This window comes from Papio anubis, chromosome 1 (genome assembly GCF_008728515.1).
Source record: "Papio anubis isolate 15944 chromosome 1, Panubis1.0, whole genome shotgun sequence".
NCBI lineage: Eukaryota > Metazoa > Chordata > Mammalia > Primates > Cercopithecidae > Papio > Papio anubis.
Genome location: NC_044976.1, coordinates 59,359,447 through 59,372,985, shown reverse-complemented (window position 1 = coordinate 59,372,985; position 13,539 = coordinate 59,359,447).

Genomic DNA, 13,539 nt, shown 5'->3' with positions numbered 1-13,539 from the left:
TTGATCAGAAGAGTCGCCTGACACATTTAAAAGAAACTGGATTATGGATGAGGAGTCACTTGTGGAAAGAAAGTCTTATTTGAGGACTATTCCAATAATCCAGGTGAAAGATAATGCTGGGTTGGGCCTGGATGGGAGTGATGGAGCTTGTAAGAAGTAGACAAGGTATAGACATGTTTGGAATACAGAGCCAAAAGGATTTTCTTAAAGTTATTGTTGATGAATCAAGCTGAGTTAATGTGCTTAAGAATGTTGCGTCTTTCTGTGAGTTTGTGAACGTTTCAGTATATTATCTCACGTGATCCTTACGACAATCTTGCGAAGTGGGAGGGGCTAGCAGCGCCATTCTCAGCACAGAGAGGTGAAATGGTTCTCCCAGGGCCACACAGCCTGCAAATTGGCTGGGGCACTCAGCACCTCAGTCCCTTGACTCCTTTTCTAGTCTTTCCTTTTTGTCAACTTGCTGCCTTTAGAGTTGTGCTCTTTTAAGAATCTTACTCTCTATTTTCTGAGCTACCAATGAACCATCCCCATCTTCAATGGCTTCACTCATATCCATCCAAATTTCAAAACACAGTGATTTAACAAGGACAAATGGGAAAATCTGCAGTACTGGAGGGAAGACTTTCTGGCTCCCAGGCCCTGAACCCCCTCCTTCTGTCTGTCCCCTCCCTTTCCAGTTCTCTGCTCCCTCCAACCCTATGAGTCTGGACTGAATTCAATTATTCCTCGCACTCTCATTACAGTCTGACCAAGATTTATGAGTTGATAATTGTCTGAAAGTAAGACCACAAAGTATCATTTGTGTTTGGGGCTAACCTTCCCCGTGACCTTTAGGATTAAAGGCAAAATGAAAAGTGTGATTTCTGCAGAGCCAAACAGGGTAACGTGATCCAACCCGGCTAATAATCCAAAGCCTCGGATTTCCCTGGTTGAGGACATATTAAAGCTGGGCACAAAGGCGGACAACTAATCCTACAGGTTCATTTCACAAATTAATTTTTTTTAAGGCATCACAACCTCCCTCCCTCACTTTAGGGTGCATTCTGAGTGACGTTTTCCAAACAGGATGATGACAACAGCTCACACCTCTGAGGCCTTTATTGGATTATTTTTACAGGCCATTTAAAAACACTTTTTTGAGAGGTCCTAATTGAAAACAGACCTCTCCCCTTGCTTGAGTTAGCGAACAGAGCATCACTGGGGGTGAGAGGAAAATGAATTCATGGAAACTTTCCCAGATCGGTGGGTGAGACTTGACGCTCACTTCCCCGAAGCACAGCACACGCGCAATAATGGCCCTTCCTGATAGCTCTTCCTCACGTGCACCAGCTATTCAAAGACAAAACTGCAAAGAAAACACTCCTCGAGACTCAATATAAAGCTTCCAGCCATCCTGTAACATTTGTGAGGCATTTGTGGTTCCCTGTTGGGAATATGTAATACTGTGTCATTCCGAGTTAGAAGGCCACTTCCTAAGGGAAGAGGAGCTGTTGGCCTGTGTCCCACGCAGTGAATCATAAAATGAAAAGGCCTAATAAATATGAAACTGTGATAATGTCTTCCCTCTGCTCAGGCAGCCTCGATTTTTAGTTCAATCCATATCTATTGCACCCAGCACTGGGCTGGCTCCTCTGAAAAAATTCCTGTAAAACCTCAAGGAGCTCACAGGCTGGAATATTCTTTCATAGGCAAGCGAGGACCCAGGGCTGTGCTCAAGCTGGGATACAAGGACTGGACCAGGGTCTGGGGTTGAGCATAGTTTGGGCTGATTTGCAGTTGCTGGCCTTGAAGAAAGGAGAAGCAAAGCCATTGTGATTGGAGGAAGGAGATTCGGGAAGCAAGAATAGCTCTTACTGTCAGTTCCAATGGTTGGGTATAAGAAAGAGGGAGCAAAAACTGGGCCTTCAAGAAGGCAGGGACTATATTTGTATTTCCTCCCAGTGTATTCACAGTGCATCTGGTTCACCAAACGTAAGATCAACCATTGCTGAACTTAACAATTTGCTTCCTCTCTTTGTAGTCAATTGTGGTGATATCTCTAAATGCATATATTATTTTGCACCAACTATTTGAGCATTTTCTGGGAAACATGTATTTATTCCACTTTGAAGTATTTCTTCATATATTGTTTGCCTTCTCTGTGACATTTTAAACCAGTCTAACACACACGTACCTGTACCGCATAGCAGGTACAACCACAGTCTCCTCTGGGTTTAGGCTGCCTGTTGCATCTGTAAAATGGAGCTATCAGTAGTGAGATCAACTACATATAGCCCTTAAAAGTGCACCTGGTCTACATTAAGTGCTCAATAAACTTGAGCAATTATCATGATTAGTCAGTAATACATGTGAGCAGTGTAGGTCTCACAGGTATCTGTGACACACTCCAAAACCCTCCTCACTTGTTCCTGACCTATTCTTTTTTTAAACAGGAGTTGGCCCCAGCCCTGTTCTGATCTGCACCTTCTTTGTGAAGTCTGCCTTCAGCTCTTTTGGTTTGGTGTTAGGACTTTATCTCCTATGCATCTAGCTTTCAGCTCTCTGTAAATATTGGCTTGGCCTAGTCCTGTATTTCTTACCATTCCAGATGGCTTCAAGTAAGCTGTCAGTTCACATCTGGCCTCTTGAATTGCCCCTTGGTGTCCCTATTCTGACACTATTGCACTGGTCAACCCTCTGTCCAAGTGAGGCCATCCCAGTGGTGCACTGGAATGGACTGCAACTGCCCATGAGGGTCAACTATTGAAAGCTACAGAAATTTTGTAAGCTGGTTGTCAAACACAGCCACTATTAAAAATTAAATGGTATCAATTCTGAATTAAATAAAATATGTTTAAAACAGAGTTAACAAATATACAAAAATCATTGCCTCCAAATTATTTTATTTTATTTTACCATGTTCCATACTCTCAAGGTGACTTCATCCATGGCGGCTGTGTGGCAGGAGTACTATATAACAGCTAGCTAATTGCGCATCTCTTCTGCTCCGTGAGGTCATGTTGGCAGCTTGAGATTGATCAAGTGGGAAGCATTTACCTCACGGAAATTGGTAAGAGCTGCAAATTAGGGCTTCTTTCCCCCTGGACAGCTGGTCGTTTAACACTGACCAGCACACCCCCGGTTCAGCTCTCCCAGTGTGGCATAGGAGGCTGCTCAGGCTTCAGACAAACACAATGGCTACAACTACTGGTATAGCAGTGTGTCCCTTACTGGACTGTGACCAGGTTGAGGGTGGAGGACCAATATCCATTCATCTTTGGTCCAGACTCCCCCTTTCTCTATGCTGCCCTGTCCCCAGCCTATTTGTAGAATAAAAATTTGAATGTGAGTTTACCAAAAAAAAAAAAAAAAAAAAAAGACCTCTGGTAACATCTGCCAAGATGCCTTTTTTGGGATCTGAGCAGCGTGAGAGGTAGAGAAAGGGTGAGTGACAGCGAAGACTGTCATCCCATCCTCACCACTGTAGCTGGAGGGAGCTGGTGTTTGGTTGGGGTGGAGTTCCCCAGGACACTTAGTGACTAATCTACACCCACGGGTCTTGTGCCAGGCAATCCCCATCAGCAATAATTGTCTTTTCAAAATGGAATAGGGGTGAAAGAGAGAAAAAAAGAGAGAAATTGAGAGAGAGAGAGAGAGCGAGAGAGAGAGTGTCAGTTGTGTAGCTAGAAACAGACTTAGAATGTTGGACTGTAGGAAGGAGAACGTGAAGGAAGGATAGAGTGGCTGTTTAAAAATTACTTAAGGATGCTAAACATGTCTCAAAGTTAGAGTTTTTGGTGATCAGACTATCGCTATAAATGTTTGCATTTAAAGCTTTTGCCTGATGCCTGCATTGGAATGTCTAAACAGTGCACACCAGCTCCTTGTAACTGGAAATTGTAGAGGCGCCTAGGAAATAATAAATAGCCCTGGGTTCGGTGCATTCATAAATTTCATATAATGATAACTAGTTAACACTTTTCCAAAGGTCCAAGGAAACAGCCAGGGTGACCCTTCACATTTAAAACTCAGCTTCACACATTTTATAATTAAACTGCCTTCCAGGTGACTTATGACCTGGGATTTTTCCTTTTTCCTAATAGACTGCCTTGGCATCTTGTAGGGCTTGACTGTTAACCTGGGTGTCTGCCTTTTGGGAATAATCTTGAATTCTGGAGAATAAAAAGCCACTGCTTGTGCTTATGCAAAAGCAGACTTTCAAATGGGAGACTCTGGCCACCTCACTCCCCAATAACCTGAGCCACATCATTAGGAACACGTCTGTTAGGAATGTCGCAAGCTAACGTTTGTGACTCTGGGTACATTAAGATACCAGCAGAGATGAAACTGCTCTTCAGTTGGAAAGTTGTCTTCTAACACGCAGTTTGGGACAACTGGGATCTTTAGGGCAATTGATCTGAATCTGTTTTAAAAATTGCCTCAAGCATGCTGTTGGCTTTATTTCTAAAATAGTCAATTTAATCATGTAGCTACAGACTGTGGACACATGTCCTATGTCTGTAGGTTTACTTGCTAAGTCAGAGCCAGGTACTATAGTATCTTAATGAAAACTAATACATGTTTACTGTTATTTCTATTTAAAATAATAATGATGCTAGCAAACATGATTTTATGTATTATATATATTGTATATTTATTATGGTACATTGCTATAAGCCAGGCAGCCAGGCATACTCTAAGAATTTAATATGTACAATATCATTTAGTCCTATATAAGCTGAGTGTTGTTACTATCATTCTCTTTTTTTGAGACAGAGTCTTACTCTGTTGCCCAGACTGGAGTGCAGTAGTGCTATCTCTGCTCACTGCAACCTCTGCCTGCTGGATTCAAGCAATTCTCATGTCTCAGCCTCAGCCTCCCGAGTAGCTGGGATTACAGGTGGGTGCCACCTCACCTGGCTAATTTTTGTATTTTTAGTAGAGATGGGGTTGCACCTTGTTTTAATTCTATGTATATACATTTGTATGTACTGGGTTACCACATAAAATGTACTTCTTACTGTGAATAGCAGTAAAACAAAGTTTGAAGAACAATTTTAAAGCCAGCAGGGACTTATAGGGGTGGGGTTGTTTAAGTAGACAAGTGACTAGGCAATTAGATCACATCTGCAGGCCTGCCATGTAGGGTGATCAGCTGACTGCTTTGTGTAAGTGAGTGGAAGATGAGTTTGGGATGGAACCAAGGTCAGGCAGGTGAGTTAGGAGTGACTGCAGTTGTCTAAGCAGTGACTGATTTCTTTCCAGCCATGGGAATATTGTCTGCTGTGCATTTAAAAAATCTGCCCTATTCCAGGCAGGGTGCGGTGGCTCACACCTGTAATCCCAACACTTTGGAAGGCCAAGGTGGGCGGATTACCTGAGGTCAGGAGTTTGAGACCAGCCTGGCCATCATGGCGATACACAATCTCTACTAAAAATACAAAAATTAACTGGGTATGGTGGTGTGCACCTGCAGTCCCAGCTACTTGGGAGGCTGAGACAAGAGAATCACTTGGACCTAGGAGGCAGAGGTTGCAGTGAGCCGAGATACAGCCTCTGCATTACTCCAGCCTGGGTGACAGAGTGAGATTCCATCTCAAAAAAGGAAAAAAATCTGGCCTACTCTGTTCTACTGAAAGGCAGGATGGCATAAGGAATGGGGCATGAACCCCAGCCAGGTGGTCCTGAGCAAGGTCTCTAACTTCTGCCTGTCTTAGTTTCCTCATCTGCTTGGTGGGGATAATAATAGTACCTGCCTATGGGCTTATTATGAAGATTAATTGAGTCTGAACATTCAGTCCTCTAGACCAGGGCTCAATACATGTTGCCTAGTATAATTTTGAGATTGACAGGAAAATGGCAATGTTACAATTATGGATTCATCTATTTGTTGCCTATTCAAAAGCTGTTTACTGAATGTCCATAGTGAGCCTGGAACTTTGCCAGCCTGGGAGATATAGGCCAGTGGAGGAGACAAATTGTGATGCTATAGCAATAATAAAAGTAAAATAATTATAAGGACTACTGATATTTGTTTAGGGTGACTAGATTGTTAGCTCCATGAGGACGTGGATTTTTGCTGGTTGTTTTCATTCACTGCTCTATTTTTAGCAATTAGAGCAGTGCCTGGCACATGGTAAATATTGATTATTAGATAAATATGCCAGCCACTCTTCTAAACAGATGTACATGTAACAATCACCCCATTTCACAACAACCCTATGAGGTACAGACTGTTCATAGTCCTATCTTGGAAATGAGATCGGTGAGCCCAAAGTCACTCATTTAGTAAAAGGTGACCCGCTGCAGCCGATGCCCAAGGTTCCTGCTCTACACAGACACAAGAGAGCGCCTTAAATTCCTGAAGCTGTCCCCATGGCACCCTGTTTAGGGCACAGCTGATACACAGAAGGGCTCCCTCCCCTGTGTGTCACCATGTTTGGATCTGAGCTACAGCGATTGGGGAGGATCCCAATACAGTTCCACTCTGGGTTGTCTGCCTTCGAGACGAAGGAAACATCTTAGGGCCATCTTGTTGTGCCCACCTCCTTTCCAAAGCACTCCAATCAATCCAGTGATGTATCAGGCATTTACCATGCACCCTGCACTGTGCCAAAAGCTGTAGGGAGGATGGGAAAGTGAGATGGAGTTTGTTCTTTCAAATTCCACAGAATCTCTCTGAGGAGAAAGGGTTCGCACACAACAGGAGACTATGAAAGACAGTAGGGGTTTGTGATGAGCTGTAGGAGCTCTGAAGTGGAGAGCCCAGAGCCACTTGGGTGGTAGGTGAAGGTCTGAGACAGAGCTTGGAATCGTACATCTCCCATGGGGCCAAGAGATGCATGAAACCTTGTTTCTACACAACCTCATCAGGCAGTTGCCCATTCTTCTCCTAGCCACTGGTCTCTACTGCCCAGGGATCCTCATGTCGCCTCTGCATAGCTTTGGCTCCTCAAAAGTTCTTTCTTACCAGCTGAAATCTGCTCTCTGGTAGATTTTGGTTGACAGGATGACTTAGAATGGGAAGGGTGGATGAGAAGCTGCCAGGGAGGGAGAAGGCTTGAGGGGCAGCAGCATGCGATGGCTGTGAACCCTCATCGACTGAGGACTGGATTTCCCGGATGATAGCAAATGTGAGCTAATGTCTGTGCTAAGCCATGTGTCTTTGAAAAAGAACTGTTAAGGATGTTTTCCCTTCTTATTACACACACTAATTTCCTCACCAAAATAACAAGTCCTGAAGGCTTGCATCTGCTGGGAAACTGTATCCTCTGGGACCGTGTTCTGCATGTAAGTTCATCTGGAGTTTGCCCTGCACTGGGGAAGCCTGCCTCTCCTCAATTCCTTGTGTTTTCCTTGGACAAAGGAGAGACCTGTGTTTGCTCCTTTATAAGTCTGAGAAGCCCCCTCATGGCTCGAGCCCCAGCTTGACACTTTGCTGGATGGGGGACTCACCTGAGATGTCTTCTCCTCCTGCGAACCCTGGGAAGCCCCAGCTGTGCCGAGAACAAGTTGCTGAGTGGCTTGTTTTGGTTCATGGAGCTGACCCACCAGTCATCGGGCCCTGTGATTGATGCAGGGCCCGTGCTCTGGGTTATGTGAACTCGGAGTGTTTTCAAGGGAAAATTTTGGTCATAAGGCAAAGCCTAGCCAGGTTTGAGATAAGTGTGAAAAACACATTACAAAAGGAAACAGACTCGAAGTTTCCTGACAAGGGAAACATTTAACCCTATGTTTAAGGAGTGTGAGAAGCACACACTCAGAAACCATGCACGTCTGTGTGTGCACATGTCCCCGTGGACAGAATGGCTGAGTGTGTGTGACAGAAAGTGTGTGAGTGTGTGGTGTGAGTGTGCACGTGTTAGAGAGGGAGAGGAAGAGAAAGAGAGAGAACAGACATGCCTGGGGAAGGCAGGGATATTAATCATGCTAAAAGCAATCTGGCCCCACGGGATTTATAAGGATCCAGCTAAAATCAATGGGAAGTTTTATGAGACAATTTTCTTCTTGCTGGCTCTGGGGATTGTTTGAACTCTCATGGAGTTTAGGATGGCACTGGCTCACAGCTCCCCCAATCCTCACACCTGTGCATGACACAATGTACATTCTCCACATCTGTGCCTCTCAGCTGACTTATCTCCAAGGACTGCCATGGAGGGGCCCTGGCCTCCTGACTGCCTGGCTGTCTAGCTTGGACCTGCAGCTTCTTGTTAGGGGTTTGGAGGTCTGTGAGGAGAGGGAGAGGGGCGGAGGGCAGTCAGTGCACTTTGTCTGCGGTGTCCAGATAAATGTGAGAGGCCAGGAAGATGCACACAGGCCTGCGGGCCTTGAAGAGCTCCAGGGGCTCCCTGTGAGTGTCAGAATACAGTCCAGAGACCTTGGCACGGCTGCTTCCTACTTAGCCTTTCCTATTCTCTTTCCCACCCAGGCATCCTGGGTCAAAGCGATGCTATGGGCCCCTCCTCAGACGGGGTGCTTTTACAATTCTATGCCCCTGGTGATGTTCCCTCAGTCTGGAGGACCTACTCCTCCCCATATCTCCCTGATATGAATCTTCTAGTTTAAACCGGATTAATTTTGAGCTCTTTTAAACTTTCCAGAAAAGTACAGAAAATGTTTACCAGAAACTTATATAGCCATCACTCAGCTTTAAGAGTTGTTGATATTTGCTAAGGCCCTTTTCCCTTTTCCCTCTCCAGAGGCGAATCAGGATGTAACCATTGCAAATGCACTTTTACTGTATTTAAATATAGTCACAAGCAATACATAGCATTGTTTATATGTCCTTATATTTTGTATAGTGGTGTTAATCGGCCCATATCCTGTGGGGAAGAATTTGGCAATGCCCAACAAGAAACATACACCAGTAATTCCACCTGTGATTGTTCATGCCAACAAAAGATCTTGCATGTGTCCAAAGCATGTACATGGATAATCAATCTAATAATGTAAAAGTGGTAACAACTTAATTGCCCCTTAGTAGACCAATAAAGATAAGTTGTAGTTTAATAAAATGAGATACTATATGGTGGTTAAAATAAATAAGATCTACTTGCATTATAAACATAGTATGTGGAAAAAAGCAAGCTGAAAAATTATCTGCTCATTTTTTATAGCTAAGTTAAAAATGTAATCCTTCTCTTTAATGAAGCATCCTGTGAAAAAAATCCCATCTAAATGTAATTAATTGCTCTTTCTCTTCATAGAACTTTACAACTTTATTTGTTTAAGGATTACTTCTTACCCTTCACTTTCCATCACACATACATTATGAGCTTCTTACATGCAGAAACTGGGTCTTAGTAATCTTTGTATCCCCAATGTCCCAGCCTAAGAGCTTGCTTACAGTTGATACTCAATAAGCAGTTGCTCAGAGAGAAAAAAAATGCATATGTGTGTGTTTTAAAATACTCCCATGAAGGCCAGCTGTTGTGGCTCATGCCTGTGACCCCAGCACTTTGGGAGGCTGAGGCGGGCAGATCACGAGGTCAGGAGTTCGAGACCAGCCTGGCCAACATGGTGAAACCCCATCTCTACTAAAAATACAAAAATTAGCTGGGCATGGTGGTGTGTGCCTGTCGTCTCAGCTACTCAGGAAGCTGAGGAAGGAGAATCGCTCAAACCAGGGAGTTGGAGGTTGCAGTGAGTCAAGATTGTGCCACTGCACTCCAACCTGGTGACAGAGTGAGACTCCGTCTCAAAAACAAACAAACAAACAAACAAACAAACAAAAAACTCCTGTGTATCTCAGGTCACAAGAGCTTTATAATCCCAGTGTTTCTGATGAGGAAACTGACTGAAGTGCATTATGTCAAATGACTTCCCCCTCTGTTACTGATGGCAGTGAATGATGAAATCCAGGTGTCCCGTCTCTTGGCCAGTGGGGGAAGTGGGAAGATAAGGATCCAGTCGCTCTTGCACAACACTTCCATGTAATTAACTTCAAGACAGTGGGATGATTTAAATTTTATGTCACTGACCTGATATATTTGGAAAAGATGGTGGAAGACTTTCTGGAAATCAGGAGAGCAATACATGAAGAGCCTTAGAGATTGAGTGAGAAAGCTGAGGCCCAGAGAGGGAGAGTGATTTCATTTCAAGTCAGCATAATTGAATAAATATATTTGAATATGCATTATGTGCCAGGTGATTGCCTAAGCCCACCCAGGTAGAACAGATGGAGAAATCACTGGAAAAGTGCCTAGCAGAGCACTGGAACAGAGCAGGTTTCAATAAATGTCAATACCCACCCCCCCCCCCTTTTTTTTTCTTTAAGGGCAGAGCCAGGATGAGAACTCAGATTTCCAGATTCCAAGTCTAACATCTTTTCAACCTTCTCATGGTCATCCAGAAGTGCAACCAGGAAAAAGTCTGTAGGGAGATCATGCCTGTAATACTCTTGCTGTTTAAAAAGAGTATTATGGATTTTCTGACAGCTCTTTTGCTGTGTCACATCAGCCCCCTGTCTGATTTTATGCTCACATGGCCATTACTCTCTATTAGCATACTAATAAATGTTTATGAGATTATGCTGTATAAACTATAAACTTTTACATATTATTAATTAACCTCATACATTGGATTGGGAGCTCCTGAACATTTACTGACTTATAAAACAGGATAGTGGCGTACAGGGAGCCGTGTCTGCAGAACTGGTCTTATTCGCTCTGTCTGGAGGAAGGGTTGCATTTCCATTTGTGCGACTCTTAAGTGCAAGCCACAGATAGCATAGTATGTGAAAACAGAAGACCTGGTCTTGCCTCTTCCCCGCTGTGACCTTAGGTAAATTTTGTAAGCTCTCAAAGGCCCAGTTTCCAAAATGGGTGTAGTAATATCTATCTGTGGGGGTCCTTGGCACATGGCAGTTACCTAATAAACTTAAAGTGAATGAAATTGAACCAATGCAGGGCAATGAGTGGAAATGACAGGAAGCCAGTTTGATTTGTTACTGATGAAAAGACTGATAGGGATTTCCAAGAATGGATGGCCTGCATTCCAGTGTGGTAAATAATGTGCTCTCACTGGAGGTGAGCGAGAAGATGGACAAGGGGATTCTGCAAGGAATGGGAGTGTTTCCTCCATTCCTATGATCTCGGGATTCTATGACTCTCTTTTTTTTTTTTTTTGAGATGGAGTCTCACTCTGTCGCCCAGGCTGGAGTGCAGTGGTACGATCTTGGCTCACTGCAACCTCCGCCTCCCGGGTTCACAGCATTCTCCTGCCTCAGCCTCCTGAGTAGCTGAGACTACAGGTGCCTGCCACCTTGCCCGGCCAATTTTTTTCTTTTTAGTAGTGACAGGGGTTTCACCATGTTGGTCAGGCTGGTCTCGAACTCCTGACCTCAGGTGATCCGCCCGCCTCGGCCTCCCAAACTGCTGGGATTACACGTGTGAGCCACTGTGCCCGGCCAACTCTCATTTTTTAAGGCCAAAGAGGAGGCAAAGTGGGAGTGGTACTTCAGGTCTTAGATTCTAGTTTTAACTTAGTTGCTGACTAGTTTTACAATTTAGTGTATACTCTAGACACTTCAGTCCTGTCTCTATTGTTTTATCAAAAGAGCTACACAAATTTGATGTGGTTATCAGAGGAGAGAATGGCTAAGAAAGCACTTTCAATAATACAAGGCTGATCATTAGAAAAATACTAAGTTTAGGCCGGATGTGGTGGCTCACGCCTGTAATCCCAGCACTTTGGGAGGCCGAGGCTGGCGGATCACGAGGTCAGGAGATCGAGACCATCCTGGCTAACACGGTGAAACCCCGTCTCCACTAAAAATACAAAAAATTAGCTGGGCATGGTGGCGGGCGCCTGTAGTCCCAGCTACTCGGGAGGCTGAGGCCGGAGAATGGCATGAACCTGGGAGGCAGAGCTTGCTGTGAGCCGAGATCGTGCCACTGCACTCTAGCCTGGGCAACAGAGCGAGACTCTGTTTCACCAAAAAAAAAAAAAAGAAAAGAAAAGAAAAGAAAAAGTTTAGCAATAAGATTCATTTCACTGTGTTTGATATTGATAGCTGATCATCCCTGCTTCGAATCTTCTGCAATGCTGCAAAAATGTTATGGGAAGAACCCAGACCTGGGAGTCGAGTGACCGGGTCCAGGCTCTGTCACTAAGCTATGAGACTTTGGTGGAGTATTTCTGTTCTTCGCATCCCAAGTAACTGATCTCATGTCTGTAAAATGAAGCTAACAGATCTGCTGTGCCAACATCACGGGGGTGTCCTGAGAGTCAAATAAGATTTAGTGTTTTCAAATCAGCTCTCAATTTAGCTATTTCAAATCAGCTATGTTCTCATTTCCTACCCTACAAGGCTGTAAGACCTGTAAGTACAAAGCTGTTTTTTAGATCTTTGTATTTGCCAGTGCCTAGCAAAGTGAATTCATTGATTCTGGACACATTCATGAAATGCCTATTTGGGCCAGGAATAGTGGCAAGTTTTGGGGTTCGGGATGAAAAAGACATGGCCTCTGCCCCTAAGGAGCTTGCTTTGCAATAGAGCAGTAAACTATAAACATATCCGAGAATAAAGTTAAAGGAAACTGATACTGAGATCTAGCCTTTAAGGGGGCCCCCTGTGTATGAGTGTCGCCACCTCCAGGGCAGGACAAGCTTCACCCCCTCTCTGCTCTCTTGCAAAGAACTGACAGCTACCAACTTCTCTATTTTTGATGGCTGCCTCTGTGTTTCTGATGGTCACATAGTTTTTTTGGGTTTGTGTGTTTCCCTGCCCTTGGACACATTCTGATAGAGTACAAAGTGGCAACTGACTCCTGGGGTCTACTCAAGGTGGCTGGATGTAAAAGATTGGTGAAATGATTTAAAGCTTATAGAGATGGGTAATTCCCCGGGGGCTAGCAGGTACTTTCCAGGGAGGAAGAGGATGCCTTTTATAAATACAATTACTATTGATTACTGTCAGGTTCTTTTATCTGATTCCTGCCCATTAGGCCCTCTCTTTGTTGCTAGAAGCTCTCACTTGCCCTCTGCCCCATCTTACCTCTAGAAGTGCTTCTTAAATGAGTCCTGCAGAATCCTAGTGATCCTTGAATAGCTCATAGGTGCTAAGAGAGCATTCAGAAGAATACTTCAAAGCCTGACAATAAATAACCATTTTACGATCATGACATAAGTGGAAAGAAGGGCCAACTCATCTCAAAACGATGGCAACAACAGCAAGATCAGGTAATCCCTATCCAGCTGATTAGCAGCAAGAGGCTTTGAGTGGCACCTTGACGGTGGAGTGTGCATAAGGGACACCTGTAGACTGCTCTGCACCCAAGGTGTCTTCCCTTAGCTTTTGACAACAGTACCCTACTTTTGCTTTGGGAGAACTGCCACTCCCTCATTCTCAGTCTTGTACTTTCCTATGTCCCAGGGGCCGAGCACTTGACATAGGCATAAGGCAATATATGAATTTTATTTTCTGGTCATAGGAATGACCATATGTTCCAGTTCAGGCCAGTGAGAGAGAGAGAGTGGTGGTCCCAGGCTTATGGAAGAACCTACTGGAAGAGACAGTGCAGTGTAGTGTGATGTGTATCTGAAGCTGCTGGGGCA